Here is a 19,638-nt window from a genome sequence, read left to right on the forward strand (position 1 = left end):
GAGGGAAGGGGCAGAGGCCCTATAAAGAAGGTGGGGGGAGGGTGGGAAGGAGAAGGCTGGTAGGTTCCAGGTGAAAAACCAGTAAGGGGGAAGATAAAGGGGTGGGGGAGGGGAAGCAGGGAGGTGATAGGCAGGAAAGATGAAGCAGGAATAGGGGAAAACACAATGGGTAGTAGAAGGAGGCGGAACCAAGAGGGAGGTGGTAGGCAGCTGGGGGAGGGGGCAGAGTGACATAGGGATAGAGGAAGGGAGGTGGACGGAATTACCGCAAGTTGGAGAATTCTATATTCATACCAAGGGGCTGGAGACTACCTAGACAGTATATGAGGTGTTGCTCCTCCACCCTGAGTTTAGCCTCATAATGGCAGTAGAGGAGGCCATGTATGGACATATCTGAATGGGAGTGGGAAGCAGAGTTGAAGTGGGTGGCTACTGGAAGATCCTGTCTGTTGTGGTGGACGGAGTGGAGGTGCTCGGCGAAGCGGTCCCCCAATCTGCATCGGGATTCGCCAATGTAGAGGAGGCCGCACCGGGAGCACCGGATGCAATAGATGACCCCAACAGACTCACGAGTGAAGTGTTGCCTCACTTGGAAGGACTGTTTGGGGCCCTGAATGGTGGCAAGAGAGGAGATGTATGGACAGGGTAGTACTAGTGTATTGTGTTTTCTCCTATTCCTTCTTCCCTTTTTCTGCCTATCACCTCCTTGCTTCCCCTCCCCCACCCTTTTATCTTTCCCCTTACTGGTTTTTCATCTGGAACCTACCAGCCTTCTCCTTCCCACCCTCCCCCTACCTTCTTTATAGGGCCTCTGCCCCTTCCCTCTACAGTCCTGACGAAGGGTTCCGACCCGAAACATCGACCAATCTTTTCCATGGATGCTGCCCGACCTGCTGAGTTCCTCCAGCGTGTTGTGAGCGTCGCTTTGATCCCAGCATCTGCAGATTATTTTGTGTTTACTATTGTAGGACCACATTTCTATAACTCAATCCACATGAGATTGGGATGCAATTGAAATGAATTAAATTGACCTTATTTCCTACATCCTTCACATACATGAAGAGTAAAAATCTTCACATTATGTCTCCTTCTAGATGTGCAATATGCAATTATAGTAATTTATAATAAATAGAACAGTCAATGTAATATAGAGTACACTCAAGTCAGCATGAGTTCATCAGTCTGATGGCCTGGTGGAAGAAGCTGTCCCAGAGCCTGTTAGTCTTGGCTTTTATGCTGTGGTACCGCTTCCCGGATGGTAGCAGCTGGAATAGACTGTGGTTGGAATGGCTTGGGTCCCCAGTGATCCTACAGGCCCTTTTTACACACCTGTCCTTGGAAATGTCCTGAATAGTGGGAACTTCACATCTACAGATGCGCTGGACTGTCCGCATCACTCTCTGCAGAGTCCTGCGATTAAGGGAAGTACAGTTCCCATACCAGGCAGTGATGCAGCCAGTCAGGATGCTCTCAACTGTGCCCCTGTAGAAAGTTCTTGGGGCTTGGGGGCCCATACTGAACTTCCTCAACCCTCTGAGGTGAAAGAGGCGCTGTTGTGCCTTTTTCACCACACAACTGGTGTGTACAGACCACATGAGGTCCTCGGTGATGTGGATGCCGAGGAACTTGAAGCTATTTACCCTCTCAACCCCAGATCCATTGATGTCAATAGGGGTTAGCCCATCTCCATTCCTCCTGTAATCCGCAACCAGCTCCTTTGTTTTTGCAACATTGAGGGAGAGGTTGTTTTCTTGACACCACTGTGTCAGAGAGATGACTTCTTCCCTGTAGGCCACCTCGTAACTGCTGCACTCCCATAGAGCACTCCTGGAGATGCAGACTGGGTTTCGCCAGGGAGAATGCAGCAATTTCTCAACAATAGGTGGTCATGCTTTTCCTCAACAGTAGGCTGTCATGCTATCAGATGTCTAGGCCCTAAGCTTTAGAACCTTCCTTACATCTTTCACTCCCCTTCTTGTTCAAAACACTCCTTTGCCTGATTACACTCCTGTGAAGCATGATTTACTATATTCCAGATGTTATATAAATTAAGTTGCTTGCTGCCAGAGAAGTTAGTGTTATATTTTAGTGTTATAGCTATTGGTGGTGACAACGTCAAAAAAAACCTTGATGGATTTGTTAAAGTTGGCACCAGCCTGACTTCCTGCTCCTAATTGTTTAAAGTCACATTTTACACTGAAAATAAAACAGGTTTGGATTAAGCAACTTTAATGATTCTCCAAAGAGGGTATTTAAAATACTCAATACATATATTAAAATGGGAATGTTGAATTAAAAGTGAATTAAGGCTGCAGCAGCTCATTTTGGATACACTTTTCTCCGATCACTGAGTAACGGGTTATTGAGCAGTGCTTATACAAATGAATAATCTACAGGAGAAATGCAGAAGATCAAGCAGTATCAGTGGTGGGCAAGGGGTGGAGAAGGAACTGTCAACATTTCATGTCAAAACCCTGCATCAGGACTGAGAGTGAAGAGGGTTCCTCTTGTTGGTCCATGGCCTCCACTTGTGCAACGATGAGGCCACCCTCTGGGTGGAGGAGCACCACCTCATATTCTATCTGCGTAGCCTCCAACCTGAGGGCATGAATATCAATTTCTCCTTCTGAAAATAAACTTCCCTGCCCCTCTTCTTGCTCTTCTATTCCCCACCCTGGCCTCTTCTCACCTGCTTATCATCTTCCCCCTGGGTCCCCTCCTCCTTTCCTTTCTCCTATTCCCAACTCTCTTCTTTATCACATTCCTTACTCTCCAGCCCTTTATCTTTCCTACCCACCTGGCTTCACCTATCACCTTCTCACTATCTTCCTTCCCTTCCCCCTGCCTTTTTATTCTAGCACCTTCCCCCTTCCTTTCCAGTCCTGATGAAGGGTCTCAGCCCAAAACGTCAACTGTACTTCTTCCTATAGATGCTGCCTGGCCTGCTGCGGTCACCAGCATTTTGTGTGTGTTGCTTGAATTTCTAGCATCTGCAGATTTTCTCGTGTTTGCAGTACAAAATGGAGGTGATGAGTGGTGAGACAGAGGCCAAGGTGATCTGTGGCCTGGGAGAGGGGTGCTGGATGACGGGGAGATTGAGCCAGATGGAGGAGGGAATTAGGTGGTGAGGATACAGAGGCAGCTGGATGATAGATGGTAAGCAGGCAGAAAAAAAAGATGCTGCAAGAGAGTGAAAGTGGAGACAGCTGCAGGATGACAAGGAGCTGGAACACAAAGGCTACCAGTGCTTATACCAAATATGTCAAGTGGCACAGCTATTACACAAGATCCTGAGGGGTTTTTCTCATTTTCTAATCCTTGTGTTCTGGCAGTTTGTCAGTAAGTATTTGACTGAACCTATTGTATCTCCCAAGCTATTGTTCATTATAAATGAAGAGATTGCTGTCTTAAATACTACACAATGTCTCACACAATGGGTGGATCTGCAAAAGTCGATGAATAGTGTCTTTAAAGAGGCCAGTCCTTTGGATTCACAAAGTCAAATTGCTTGAAGGAAACAGAACTGACGGTCATTCAATATTTAATTGCTTATTAATAGGTTACACATTGGAAGGTACTGGTAAACTTCCAACTCTAGATTAGATAAAATTGTAGAATGAAATGGTTGACAAACTTGCTCTGTTTTGTAATTCTTTAGCACTCTTAAGTGTGATATTAGACGTGAAAATTAGATTCTCAAAGTTACTGTCTTTACAGGTTGAATATGAGATGAATAATGAATTAGAGATAAGGTTGGAGGTGTGGTATCCAGTTTCATGGAAACAGTGGGAGTGGGAACTGGATAACTCACAGAATTGGGCTTGGTTTGTTTACCAACATCCCCATGTAGGTTTGCATGGATTGTCCTAGCTGTTAATATGCAATGCTTTTCTAATAACTGCTGTGTGCAGTCAGTTCCAACAACGCTATTAATTGAGTACACTTCCTTCAATTACCTACCATCCTTTAGTGATAATATACTGTACTTCACACACAACTTAACACCTTTGCAAGTCTCTCAACTACAGCTAGTGTACGGCGGCTAATCAACAACGCACGCTACAGAACATTCACCAATACGTTTCCCTGTTCCTTGGAAGAGGAGATGTCACATGACAAAAGGCAGTTAGGAAAGAACTCAAAGAGGATAAACATGTTTTAACTCTCAATGAGGAGGGAACTCTGGCTAATGTGGGAACAAATGCAGCACAGGCCATGGCTACTGATGGCAGGATCAATGATAAGCGTAACTACACATTTCATATTTTTACCGTAACATAGAACCATAGAACCATAGAAACTACAGCACAGAAACAGGCCTTTTGGCCCTTCTTGGCTGTGCCGAACCATTTTCTGCTTAGTCCCACTGACCTGCACACGGACCATATCCCTCCATACACCTCCCATCCATGTATCTGTCCAATTTATTCTTAAATGTTAAAAAAGAACCCGCATTTACCACCTCGTCTGGCAGCTCATTCCATACTCCCACCACTCTCTGTGTGAAGAAGCCCCCCCCTAATGTTCCCTTTAAACTTTTCCCCCCTCACCCTTAACCCATGTCCTCTGGTTTTTTTCTCCCCTTGCGTCAGTGGAAAAAGCCTGCTTGCATTCACTCTATCTATACCCATCATAATTTTATATACCTCTATCAAATCTCCCCTCATTCTTCTACGCTCCAGGGAATAAAGTCCTAACCTATTCAACCTTTCTCTGTAACTGAGTTTCTCAAGTCCCGGCAACATCCTTGTAAACCTTCTCTGCACTCTTTCAACCTTATTTATATCCTTCCTGTAATTTGGTGACCAAAACTGAACACAATACTCCAGATTCGGCCTCACCAATGCCTTATACAACCTCATCCTAACATTCCAGCTCTTATACTCAGTACTTTGATTAATAAAGGCCAATGTACCAAAAGCTCTCTTTACAACCCTATCTACCTGTGACGACGCTTTTAGGGAATTTTGTATCTGTATTCCCAGATCCCTCTGTTCCACTGCACTCCTCAGTGCCTTACCATTAACCCTGTATGTTCTACGTTGGTTTGTCCTTCCAACGTGCAATACCTCACATTTGTCAATATTAAACTCCATCTGCCATTTTTCAGCCCATTTTTCCAGCTGGTCCAAGTCCCTCTGCAGGCTCTGAAAACCTTCCTCACTACACCTCCAATCTTTGTATCATCAGCAAACTTGCTGATCCAATTTACCACATTATCATCCAGATCATTGATACAGATGACAAATAACAATGGACCCAGTGCTGATCCCTGTGGCATACCACTAGTCACAGGCCTCCACTCAGAGAAGCAATTCTCTACCACCACTGTCTGGCTTCTTCCATCGAGCCAATATCTAATCCAATTTACCACCTCTCCATGTATACCTAGCGACTGAATTTTCCTAACTAACCTCCCATGCGGGACCTTGTCAAAGGCCTTACTGAAGTCCATGTAGACAATATCCACTGCCTTCCCTTCATCCACTTTCCTGGTAACCTCCTCGAAAAACTCCAACAGATTGGTCAAACATGACATACCACGCACAAAGCCATGTTGACTCTCCCTAATAAGCCCCTGTCTATCCAAATGCTTGTAGATTCTGTCTCTTAGTACTCCCTCCAATAACTTACCTACTACTGACGTTAAACTCACCGGCCTAAAAATTCCCAGATTACTTTTTGATCCTTTTTTAAACAATGGAACAACATGAGCCACTCTCCAATCCTCCGGCACTTCACCCGTAGACAGCGACATTTTAAATATTTCTGCCAGGGCCCCCGCAATTTCAACACTAGTCTCCTTCGAGGTCCGAGGGAACACTCTGGCAGGTCCCGGGGATTTATCCACTTTAATTTTCCTCAAGACAGCAAGCACCTCCTCCTTTTCAACCTGTACAGTTTCCATGGTCTCACTACTTGATTCCCTCAATTCCATAGATTTCATGCCAGCTTCCTTAGTAAATACAGACGCAAAAAACCTATTTAAGATCTCCCCCATTTCCTTTGGTTCCGCACAAAGCCGACCACTCTGATCTTCAAGAGGACCAATTTTATCCCTTACAATCCTTTTGCTCTTAATATACTTGTAAAAGCTCTTTGGATTATCCTTCACTTTGACTGCCAAGGCAACCTCATGTCTTCTTTTTGCCCTCCTGATTTCTTTCTTAAGTATTTTCTTGCACTTCTTATACTCCTCAAGCACCTGATTTACCCTGTTTCCTATACATTTCATACAACTCCCTCTTCTTCTTTATCAGAGTTGCAATATCCCTTGAGAACCAAGGTTCCTTATTCCTATTCAATTTGCCTTTAATCCTGACAGGAACATACAAACTCTGCACTCTCAAAATTTCCCCTTTGAAGGTTTCCCACCTACTAATCACATCTTTGCCCGAGAACAACCTGTCCCAATCCACGCTCTTTAGATCCTTTCTCATTTCTTCAAATTTGGTCTTCTTCCAGTTCAGAACCTCAACCCTAGGACCAGATCTATCCTTGCCCATGATCAAATTGAAACTAATGGTGTTATGATCACTGGAACCAAAGTGCTCCCCTACACAGACTTCTGTCACTTGCCCTAATTCGTTTCCTAACAGGAGATCCAATATTGTATCCCCTCTAGTTGGTCCCTCTATATACTGATTTAGACAACTTTCCTGAACACATTTTACAAACTCTAAACCATCTAGACTCCTAACAGTATGGGAGCCCCAATCAATGTATGGAAAATTAAAATCCCCTACCACCACAACTTTATGTTTCTTGCAGTTGCCTGCTACCTCTCTGCAGATTTGCTCTTCCAAGTCTCGTTGACTATTGGGTGGTCTGTAATACAATCCCACTAATGTGGCCATACCTTTCCTGTTTCTCAGCTCCACCCATAAGGACTCAGTAGACAAGCCCTCTAATCTGTCCTGCCTGAGCACTGCTGTAATATTTTCCCTAACAAGCAATGCTACTCCCCCACCTTTCATTCCTCTGCCTCGATCACATCTGAAACATCGGAACCCTGGAATATTAAGCTGCCAGTCCTGCCCCTCCTGTAGCCAAGTTTCACTAATTGCTACAACATCATAATTCCACGTGTCAATCCACGCCCTCAACTCATCCGCCTTCCCCGCAATACTCCTAGCATTGAAATATATACACCTCAGAAGATTTTTACCACCACTCACAGCCTTTCTATCAGCGGATTTGCTTAAACTTTCAATATCATTTATTTTCACCCCAGCCACACTGTCAACTCTGGCACTCTGGTTCCCATCCCCCTGCAAATCTAGTTTAAAGCCTCCCCAATAGCAATAACAAACCTCCCTGAAAGGATATTGGTCCCCCTGTGGTTCAAGTGTAACCCGTCTCTCTTGTACAGGTCCCACCTGCCCCAGAAGAGGTCCCAATGATCCTGAAATCTGAAACCCTGCCCCCTACACCAGTTCCTCAGCCACTTGAAAGAGGGCATTCAAGCCCATTGAATCCATGTTGGCTCTCAGTGCCTAATCTACTTACTCCTTTTTCATCATTTCTGGCACAAAATTCTCACACGTGCTTTGCCCTCTCCCTTCACCACAATCTAAACTTGTTCTTTTACCATCCTACTAGTTTCTGCCCTTCAGCGGTAAAAGAGAAACAAGACAATGAAGGCGATGAGACTTCATCACAAATCTTACATTCTTGGTCAGCAGCTCAGATACTGAAACTGCACATATTTAAAAAGCTGGCATAGAGGAAGGAATACACTGTGGTGAGAATCTGAGCATGTACTGTATACTGTACATAAGGCAGGGTGTTTGGAAAGGATAAGGTAGATGCCAGTTTACCAGAGGGCAAGATTGAACACTAATTCTGCTGCATAAGAATTGGTTGAAAATCCTGATGAATCGTTAAATAGACATTTCTACATGACTATTGTAGACATGTATTGTAGACAGGCCGCACACGGCCTCTCCGGTGAATGACATCTGCATTTGTCAAGTAGGATGCCGTGCACAATCCTGATTTGATGGAGACGGACGTGAGAAGCACGGAGGAGCATCTGAAGAAACTTCTGAAATGCCCGCTTTGCTGCCGCTGCTACTGTGGGATCGAGAATCTCCGGAGGGGAAGGCCCCGAATCCTTGGCTTTGCTTGTTGCTTGGCGGTTGGGGCCAGGATCGAAGCGCTCAGCAGAGATGGTGCTCGGTGCTAGGTGTCGGAGGGCTGGTTGGAGGCTCGAAGTTTCCGGATGGACTCAAGAGTCGGCTGTGGCCGTGTGCTTCCAGGGTGCTCCATCGGCAAGTTTGCGGCGCTGGAGGTTCATGGCGGGGAGAGTTTTCTTCCTTCTTCCATCTGCGTGAGATGATGGGACTTTCGAGACTTTGAGACTTTTTTTTACGTGCCCATGGTCAAATTAAGTTATTGCTTTGCACTGTTGTAATAATATGTTATAATTATGCGGTTTTTGTCAGTTTTTTAGTCTTGGTCTGTCTTGTGTTTCTGTGATATCATACTGGAGGAACATTGTATCATTTCTTAATGCATGCATTACTAAATGACAATAAACGAGGACTGTGTGTCCTCATAATCTAATATCTATGGCTGATAGGCCATAGATGGCTGATAGGCATGCAGCTGGTTGGTTTACTGGCAGGAAGCTTGCGCACACAATCACAAGGACATTTCCATCTCAGAATTGATCCATAGCTCTTATGCTGAGGTTCAGCCCCATGATCATACCTGCAGAACCCATCATGATGCAACAGCTAATGGCAACTAATTTGGCAGAGGGATGAGATTCGGAGTCGTAAAGCTGTGGATGAGGCAGTTGGTAGACAAACAGAGGCAATGCATAGTGAGACTGCCTGCAAGGACTGGCTGACGATAAGGCAAAATTGCGGTCAAAGGAATAAGTTTCAATTTAAAAAGGGGCCAAAATCAAAAGGGTGATAAACACAGGACTGAAGTTGTTATATTTGAATACACGCAGTATATGGAATAACGTAGGTGAACTTGTAGCACAGTTAGAAATTGGCAGGTATGATGCTGTGGGCATAACTGAGTCATGGCTGAAAGAAAATTATATCTGGCAGCTTAACGTACGAGGATACACATTGTATCAAAAGGACAGGCAAGTAGGCAGAGTGGGTGGGCAGCTCTGTTGGTAAAAAAATGAAATCAAATCCTTAGAAAGAGGTGACGTAGGATCAGAAGAAGTAGAACCCTTGCGGTGTAGAGCTAAGAAACTGCAAGAGTAAAAAGACTCTAATGGGATCTGTATACAGACCCTCAAATAGTAGGAAGGTTGTGGTCTACAAATTACGACGGGAGATAAAAAATACATGCCAAAGGGAAATGTTACGATAGTCACAGGGATTTCAATATGCAGGTAGATTGGGAAATTTAGATTGGTGCTGGATTCCAAGAGGTGGAATTTGTAGAATGCATACAAGATGAGTTTTTAGAGCAACTCATGGTTTAGCCCACTGGGGGATCAACTATTCTGGAATGGGTGTTGCGCAATGAACCAGAATTGATCAGAGAGCCTAAAGTAAAGGAACCATTAGGGGACAGTGATCATAATATGATAGAATTCACCCTACAATTTGAGAGGGAGAAGCTAATGTCAGATGTATCAGTATTACAGTGGAGTAAAGGGAATTACAGAGGCATGAGAGAGGAGTTGGCCAAAGTTGATTGTGAAAGAAACATTGACGTCAGAGCAGCAATGGCTGGAATTTCTGGAAGTGATTTGGAAGGTGCAGGATAGGTACACCCCAAAGAAGACGTAGTATTCTAAAGGCAGGATGACGCAATTGTGGTTGACAAGGGAAGTCAAAACCAACATAAAAGCCAAAAATAGGGCATATAATACAGCAACAATTAGTGGGAAGTTAGAGGATTAAGGAACTTTTAAAAACCAACAGAAGGCAACTAAAAAGACATAAAGATGGAAAAGATTAAATTCAAAGGTAAGCTAGTCAATAACATTAAAGAGAATACCAAATGTTTCTTCAGATATATCAAGAGTAAAGGAGAGGTGTGAATAGATATTGGACTGCTGGAAAACAATGCTGAAGAGGTAGTAATTGGGGATAAGGAAATTGCAGATGAACTGAATAAGTATATTGCACCAGTCTTCACTGTGAAAGACAGAAGCAGTATGCGGAAGTTCGAGAGTATCAGGGGGCAGAAGTGAGTGAAGTTGCCAAAATTAAGGAGAGGGTTGTTAGGTAGCCAACTAGAAAGGTCTGAAAGTAGATAAATTAACTGGGCCAGTCAGTCTACATCCAGGGTTCTGAAAGAGGTGGCTGAAGAGATTGTGGAGGCATTATTAATGATCTTTCAAGAATAAATGGACTCTGAGATTGTTCTGGAGGATTGGAAACTTGCAAATGTCACTCCACTCTTCAAAGGCAGTAGAGAGAGGCAGTAGAAAGGAAATTATATTGCAGGTAGTCTGACCTCAGTGGTTGAGAAGATGTTGGAGTCAATTGTTAAGGATATGTTTTTGGGGTAGTTGGAGGCACAGGATGAAATAGACCATAATCAGCATAGTTTGTTTAAAGGAAAATCTTGCCTGATAAATCTGTTGAAATTCTTTGAAGAAATAACAAGTAGGATAGAGAAAGGAGCAATGGTAGATGTTGTGTACTTGGATTTTCAGAAGGCTTTTGACAAGGTGGTACTCATGAGGGTGCTTAACAAGTTAAGAGCCCATGATATTACAAGGAAAGATACAAGCATGGATGGAGTATTCGCTGATTGGCAGGAATTGAAGAGTAGAAATAAAGAGAGCCTTTTCTGGTTGGGTACAGGGGACTAGTGGTGATCCACAGAGGTCTGTGTTGGTACTGCTTCTTTTTACGTTATATGTCAATGATTTAGATGACGGAATTGATGATTTTGTAGCCAAGTTTGCAGACGATATGAAGATAGGTGGAGGGGTTGGCAGTGTTGAGGAAGCAGGGAGTCTGCAGAAGGATTTGGATAGATTAGGAGAATGGGCAAAGAAGTGGAAGATGGAATACAGTGTCGGGAAATGTACGGTTATGCAGTTTGGTAGAATAAGTAAAGCTGTAAACTATCTCCTAAATGGGGAGAAAATTCAAAAATCCGAGGTGCAAAGGCATTTGGGAGTCCTGGTGCAGGATTCCCTGAAGGTTAATTTGCAGGTTGAGTCAGTGGTGAGGAAGGCAAATGTAATGTTAGCATTCATTTTGAAAGGACTGGAGCATAAAAGCAAGGGAGTAATGTTGAGGTTTTATAAAACACTGCTCACTTGGAGTACTGTGAGCAGATTTGGGCCCTTATCTAAGAAAGGATGTGCTGACATGGGATAGGTTTCAGAGGAGGTTCACGAGAATGATTCCAGGAATGAAAGGGTTACTATATGAATACTGATTGGTGGCTCTGGATCTGTACTTGCTGGAAATCAGAAGAATGAGGGAGGGATTTCATTGAGATATATTGAATGCTGAAAGGCCTAAATAGAGTGGATGTGGAGAGGATGTTTCCTATGACAGAGGAGTCTAGGATCAGAGGGCATAGCCTTAGAATAGAGGGGCGTCCATTTAGAATGAAGACGAGGAGGAATTTCTTCCGCCAGGACGTGATGAATCTATAGAATTTATTGCCAAGGCGGCTGGGGAGGCCAAGTCAAGGCAGAGGTCATTAGATTCTTGATTAGTGAGGGCATGAAAGTATACGGGGAGAAGACATGAGATTAGGGCTAAGTGGAAAATGGATCAATCATGATGAAATGGCAGAGCAGACTTGATGGGCCAAATGGCCTAATTCTGCTCCTATATCTTATGGTGTTATGGTCTTATGCCATCTTGCGTATTTAGCAAAGGATGTTGGAAATACTCAGTAGGCCAGGTAACATCTGTAGAGAAGGAACTACGTGTTAATGTTTTGGGTCGATTACCTTTCATCGGAAATGAGAGATAACCTGGCGAAGGGGAGAGAGGAAAACAAAAGGGAAGTTCCATCATAGAAGTGGGGAGATTAAATAACAAGAAGGTGGATAACAAAAGAGGATTTCAACGGGACACATAGCAGCCAAGCTGCCATGACCTTAACTACCAAAACAAAATATTTCAAAGAGAAAAGGGCCTGAGTAAAGACTGAAAAATGTGACTATTTCACTTTTGCAGTTGGAATGCAGCTGAAGGACTTTGACCCAAAATGTTAACTGTCGATTTCCTTACGCAGACGCTAGCTGATCCACTGAGCTCCCCAGCAGCTCTTTCTTGTTTCACTGCAAATTCTTTTGTCTCCTAATGTACTGTACTGCTCCATGAGATCATGGAGCTAAATTGTGATGTTAAGCTTCTCTTTTGCACAATTCATACTTTTTTAAAAAATTAAGTGCATGCTCTAATTTGCAAACCCTGCAGCGATCCAGATAGGAGACATGGATGGGATAATCATGACAGGGACACCGAACAGTTACTATTGTTTACATCCACCTGCCTGAGTTTCCAAAGCTCTGCATAATTGCTACATCTCACTGTGCTTAAAGCACATTTAAAAGTCATTCACAGTGCAGTTGTGCTGTGAATACAAGCTTAACAATGATCCCATGCCTCACAGAGGCCCAGGGCAACCTACGTCACTGATCATGATCATCAAGATGGGGGAAAGTGGCATGGTTATACAGAACTAAAGACATGGATCCATCTTCTCCAGTTACTCAGTTGCCATAGAGACAGCTCCCTTAAGATTCTAACTCACTTCCTTTGGAACGGCTGCAACATACCCCATGGACTATTCCTTAAGACAGGTAGAGGAAGATCTAGAGACATGTACGATTGCTAGACCTTTATGTCAATAACACCTGTCTGGAATCCTTATTTCCTCACAACTCTATCCCGCTCAGATGAGAGAGATTATGATAGGGCCCTGGATCCTGGAGTTGAAAATGCAGTGTTAAATATTCGTTGGCATTATCAGTTTTGCTCAACAAACCATAAGACACCATTATTCTTCTGTGTAGACTACGAAGTAGCCATTCTATATCCTTCTGTGGGAAGCATAAATACCTTGCACATCTCAGAGGCGTAAGTGGCTACATACCATGCAATTCAGCCTCAGGGTGTTGCCAACAATGCAGTGAAGGAAGATTTTGTGGCCTGTTATATCTACAACTGCCTTTTGGAAGAGCTATCCAATTACTCCCATTCCTTGACTCTTTTCCTACAATCCTACTAGGTCTCAGCCCGAAACGTCGACTGTGCCTCTTCCTATAGACGCTGCCTGGCCTGCTGCGTTCACCAGCAATTTTTATGTGTGTTGCTTGAAATTCCAACATCTGCAGATTTCCTCGTGTTTACTTTTTTTCCTCTTCAATTTTCTTCTGAAAGTTACTAAGCACTATCAAAGCATTACACCCCATATAATACAAATATATAAAAAATGTGGTGGAGTGAAGATACATTTCCACCAAAGGAGGTGTAAGACGCTCCTTTCCTCCACTAGCCTGCAGGTCACCCTCGGGCAAAATGTAGCATGTGTTTAGATCAAGATCACATGAAGCCATGGGAGCAGGTAGTGGTCATATGAGCAGCTGGTGCAGATCACAAGTCCTGGTTATGCGATCACTGATGCCAGGCAGATAATCGCTGAAGCGTATTGAAAATGGCTGGGGTCACCCATCTTGTAAAGACAGTGCCCAGAAGAAGGCAATGGCAAACCACTTCTGTGGAAAATATTTGTCAAGAACAATCATGGACATGGAAAGACACTGATCACCCTCGTCATACAACATGACAAATAACAAACAAACAGTATAAAATGTAGTTCCCTCCATAAAAGTAGAAAATGTTGGAAAACTCAGGATCGCACAAGCGCCCATAAATGCTGCCTTGACCCACTGGGTTTTTGGTTATCAGATTTATTACCTGACATATTACATGAAACTCTAAGAGGACCACAACCTTGCTGTAGGGTTTGAAGGCTTGCGTGCCACAGTGAGTTGGAGCTATGATGGCGGGAGTCAGGGCTTTGTGCTTTGACTCTTGATAGGGCTACCCATGCCAAACAGGTCAGAGTAGAGACCAGACTAAGAGTGGTCCAATGGTCCTCCAGGTTCAGGGGTTCAGCTCAGGGCTAACAACCCTGAATGGTCAAAACAAAATAGTGACGGAAACAGCAATGAAGAAAACCTACATTGCTGTGCTAAACACCCAGTGGCATAACGGGCAGTAAGTAAGTATATTACATGAAATCTGTTGTTTTGTGGCAGCAGTAAATTGCAAAAACATAAAAATTGATCATTTACAAAGAAATAAATAGTGCAAAAAAGGAATAATGAGGTTTTTCCAAAATTTTCCTTTTTATATATTTAAGATTTTCAAAATCTGAAGGTTATTGTTTCATTTTCCTCCTGCTGAATCTGATTAGTTTGCTGTGTACAATGGTGGCCAACTCCACCATCAATTTCTCCTTATTAACACTAAATTGGACATTGGGACAAAATGAGCCCAATATTGTACAGTCCCATGAGATCATTGGTCCAAGTTGAGATGTTGATCTATTTTTGCACCATTTGCACTGAGAAAATGGGTGCTACATGCTCTAGTGTTCAAACCTCACAGCAATCTGGGCAGGAGACATGAATTACTTGATTCTGTTGCTATTTTCAAAGTTCACAGTGCATTTATTATCAAAGTATGTATATGTTATACAACCTTGAGATTCGTCTCCTTACAGGCAGGACACAAAACACAGAAACCCAAAAGAACCCTTAAAAAAATAAAAGACCGTCAAACACCCAATGCGCAGAGTGGAAAAACAAAAGGTGCAAACAATGAAAGTAAGAGAATAGCATTTCAGAACAAAAGTGAGATCACAGACACGAAGCCAGGCATCACTGCAGCAGGCAGCAGGCCGCAGCCTCAGTTCACCACAGAGCCAAGTAAGCGTCGCGGAGCGGTGAGCAGAACAGGCCCAACCCTTGCCTCTGGTCACAACACTCTGCCTTTTCAATCTGGCCCAGCATTTAAATCATCTAAACATCGGGTCTTTCCTCATTCTAGGACCTGGGCCTGGATCCTGCCACCAAGTTTCAACCCAAATCCAACCTTTCTAAATTGGCCCAGTGCTTAGATCAATCAAACCTCGAGTCTTTCCTCACTCTCAGTTTTGGTGAGCTGGCTTTGCCTCTGCTTGGCCTGACTCTGCCTCAACCTCACCTTGACTCTGCCTCACACCCGATCACTCCAACTCTGCCTCAACCTCACCTTGACTCTGCCTCGACCCCGATCACTCCAACTCTCCCTTAACCTCACCTTGACTCTGCTTCGCACCCAATCACTCCAACTCTCCCTCAACCTCACCTTGACTCTGCTTCGCACCCGATCACTCCAACTCTCCCTCAACCTCACCTTGACTCTGCCTCATACCCGATCACTCCAACTCTCCCTCAACCTCACCTTGACTCTGCCTCGCAACTGATCACTCCAATTCTGCCTCAACCTCACCTCTGCTCACCTTGACCCCACCTTGCACCCGCTCACCTTGACCCCTGACTCTGCCTCACCTCCGCTTGCCTCTCCATTTGCAGTGATTGCTCACCATACATTTTACCAGAAAAAAAATGTTATTTAAGAAGTATTTAGTTGTATTCTTTGTTTCCGTTGCCACCAAAAAGTAGGCACGGGGCTTCACCAGCGCCATGTTAAGCCAGAATTTTTTTGTGAATGCTGCTTATACGTTTGGATGTCATCGCACAAGGCTTGAACAGAAGGTCTGCGCACGACACACAATATTTAAGTGAAGTTCGGATAAGTACATAGGTGGGAGGGTTATGGTTCAGGTGCGGGTCAATGGGACTAGGCAGGATAATAGTCTGGCATGGACTAGATTGGCCAAAGGGTCTGTAGCTGTGATGTAGTGCTAAATTACTCTGGGTGTTGTCGATAATGAAGAAGCTGATTCCAGATTACAAGGAGATCTTGATCAGTTAGGGAAGTAGGCCAAGGAGCAGCACAGGGATTTCGATATAGATATTGAGGTGATACATTTTGGAAAGTCAAGCCAGCATAGGATTTATGCTATGAATGGTAGGGCCCTAGGGACTGTAATGGAACAGAGAGACCTAGGAGAATGTGTGTAACTCATCGAAAGCAGTGTCTAAGGTAGAGAGGATGATGAAAAAGGGGTTTAGAATGCTGGCTTTCATCAGTCAGAGCACTGAGTATCGCAGTAGGGACAATGTTGTACACGTCGCTGGTGAGGCCACACTCAGAGTGGTTTTGGTTGCCCTACTTTAGGAAGGATGTGGTTAAATTGGAAAGAGCGCAGAGGAGATTAATGAGGATGAGTGAGGGAGAGTGCTTGGTAAATGCAATCTGTATGCATTCACATTTATACACACACAAACATTGCCTTGTCATTGTGCTGAGTGTGCGCACTTCAATGTCTTCCCCCACCATCGGTAGAAGTGAGAGATCAAGCTGCCAGGAGTCCACATTGAAGATAGTATGGAGCTATTTATTGTGTTTTTTTTGGTAGATACCTTTCTGTAAGTATTGGCAGCTTTCTCTTTGTTATCTTTGCTGATTTTTGTACATTTCAGTTTTGACAAACTGAATAAACACCCTAGCACGAAAGTGCTAAGCGACTCCAGCCATTTTTTTTTCGGTCATAACCCACACATCATAACCAGATATTGCCAGGGTTAGAAGGCCTGAGTAATAGGAAGTGGTTGGCCAGGCGAGATTTTATTCCTTGGAACATAGGAGAATGAGGGGTGACCTTATAGGAGTGTTTAAAATTATGAGAGGCAAAGCTAATGTGATGCTAATAGTCTTTTTCCCAGGGTAGGGTAGTCCAAAACTATGGGGCATAGGTTTTGGGTAAAAAGGAGACCTGGGGGGCAAATTTTTCATACAGAGGGTGGTGAATATATGGAATAAGCGTCCAGAGGAAGTAATTGAAGCAGGTAGAATGGTATCATTTAATAGAACTTGCATTGGTACATGGAAGGGTGAGGCTTGAAAGTATATGGGCTGAACACAAGAAATTGGGACTACCTGGGTGGGCACTGTGGTCAGCATGAACTCATTGGGCTGAAGGGCCTGTATCCTTGCTGTATTACTCTTTGACTCTTTGATGCTATGTGCCTGTAATGTTTTGCAAGTAAGTTTCTCATTGTATATGCATTTTTGCGTATGACAATGAACTTGACTTACTGTCAACTTTATTGTTTACATCTGCCTGCATGAGTTCCCAGAGTTCCACATATCTGTTACATCTGCGTTTGAGGCAAACTTTAAAAATCAACACAGTTATACTCTGAATATGAGACGAACAGTGATCCCATGCCTTACTGTGGCCTAAGGCAATCTGCAGCATGAGGCTCCATCTGTGATCACGATCACAGAAAGGGGGAGGAGGAATAATAGTCACACACACCTCAGACATGTGTCCAATACTTCCCTTCATCATGACAGCTTTTCCTACAACTGCTCTGGTTGTCATAAAGCCTTTAGGTTCTGACTCACTTCCCATGATCCCAGCTGCAAAGATATGACACCCATGATCTCTGCTGTTCTCTGAAGTCAGGGAGCATTTATGTCAGTTTTTAACACCGCAATTAGATTGAAATTCCACCCTAATGTTACTAATGGCATACTGTGGAAGGTTCATTTGATTGGAGATTAGAATTCAACCCCTCCCTTATTTATACACTAAATAAGAGTGAACTTCAGTTTTAGGCATGTGTATTTTCCAGGAACCAATTTAATTATATTTTAAGTAATATTCCATAGAGACTGGCTGGAGACCAGAGTTAACACACCTCACTTCCTGTCGAGGGGGCCAGAATTCAGTGAACCATTTCCACTATAAAGTTTGAACAACCAGATTTGCTGTACAACACAAGGTTTCTGATGCTGCAAAACCTTTTTTTCTGTGAAATACAGCTTTTTCCACGATTTTGACATTTTTGATCCCAATTTTTCAAATCACAAAATCGTTTCCCCAGGTTCTATTGAACACCTGCAGTCTCACAAATTCTTTCGCCTTCTTGATGTCCTGAATTTTATCCACAGAAATCAAGATGGTTAAATACTATATGGAATTATTAGCACACATACTCCTCTGTGTTTTTAGACAATGAAATGTGAAATCAGAAAAATGTACCAATGAAATTAAAATTTTATAGTTGTATCGGGACCGGAGGCAAGGGTGGGGCCAATTTTGTTCACTCTCCCATGATGTTCATTCCTCTCTCTGTGTCGCTAAGGCTGTGAACTGCTCCAGCTGCTGTGCGAGCTTCATGATGATTTGCCCCACTATATGATGAACTGAGACCGAGGCTTGGGCCTACTCCAGCTTCTCCAGGGAATCGGATCTGTAGACTCCATTTGGCTCGTAATGCTGTTGCTTACTTCTATTGTTTGCATGATTTGCGTTTTTTTTCCTCTTTCTTTGTGCAGTGGTTTTTAATTGGGTTCTTTCAGGTTTCTTGCTTTGTGGCTGCCTGTATGCAGAGAAATCTCAAGGTGTATAACATGCCAGGATGTGTCCAGAGTCTAGAAAATTTTGGTAAGTTATCACAAACATGTCTGCCATAACTTCTGCCCTTTCTTCCAGTATCCTGGAAGAAATGAAGCTTGCATCCCATGTGGACCAGGGTACCTGTCTACCTATAGGTTTACTAGTTTACCTATCATTACCTCTTTAGTAACTGTTTCGAAGTCCTCACCTCCCATCATAATATCCCTCTTTGGCATGTTAGATGTGTCCTCCACTAGGAAGGCCAATACAAAATGATGATTCGAGGCATTGGCCATTTTCAGATTACCCAATAATAATTCTCCATTCTCACCTCCCAAGGGACCTATGTTGACTTCAGCACCACCCCGCCCCCCCACTTTATATAATTCTAACATTTACTATCTGTTTTTATACTTTGTGTTAGCTTACTTTCATAGTCGATCATTCCTTTCCTTATTGCTTAGTGGTTCTTCGTTGCTTTTTAAAGTTTCCCCAATCTTTCAAATTCCCACTACCCTTGGAGACTTTGTATGCATAAGCATTTAGTTTGATGCCTTCTTTTACACGCATCTCCACAGTTATCTAAGGCTTGCTCTTCCTGTCCTTACTGACCTTGCTCTTACTTGGAATATACTTTCACTGAACCCTATGAAAAGTTTCTTTGAAAGTCTTCCACTGCTTCTCAACTGTCCCACCATATAGCCTGTGTTCCCAGTCTGTGCTTGCCAGCTCTTCCTCATCCATGCTTAGGCATAGCTTTACCTTCCATCATACGGGGGGGGGGGGGGGGGGGGGTGATTGATAAGTTTGTGGCCCAAGGTAGAAGGAGTCAATTTTAGAAAACCTAGCACATTTATTTTTCAACATAGTCCCCTCCAACACTTACACACTTAGTCCAGCAGTCATGGAGCATACGAATCCCTTCTTTGTAGAAGTCGGCGTCTTGGACCTCCAGAAAGTGGTCCATAGCAGGGGTGATTGATAAGTTTATGGCCTAAGGTAGAAGGTGTGTTATACAGCTCTCGTTACGTGCACATGCAGTTCAACTCTTTGAGTGATTATGCAGAAAGTTTGAAGTTAATAACTCCTTGTGTGCCTACTAACATGCTGTTCAAGAAACAATTACAGATGCATTCTATGAAGTCCTCCTCAAGA

The 19,638-nt window shown here is 43.5% G+C and overlaps 1 protein-coding gene across 1 annotated transcript in view; it reads left to right on the forward strand.

Moving 5' to 3' along the window:
* The first annotated feature begins 9,887 nt into the window (after window positions 1-9,887).
* Window positions 9,888-19,638, forward strand: part of svila (supervillin a) — a 279,438-nt gene continuing 269,687 nt past the window's right edge. The window contains exon 1 of the mRNA XM_072253924.1: window positions 9,888-9,947. The gene's annotated coding sequence lies outside the window, so the exon portion shown is untranslated. The remainder of the gene's footprint in view (window positions 9,948-19,638) is intronic.

Source organism: Mobula birostris, chromosome 3 (genome assembly GCF_030028105.1).
Source record: "Mobula birostris isolate sMobBir1 chromosome 3, sMobBir1.hap1, whole genome shotgun sequence".
NCBI classification, from domain to species: domain Eukaryota; kingdom Metazoa; phylum Chordata; class Chondrichthyes; order Myliobatiformes; family Myliobatidae; genus Mobula; species Mobula birostris.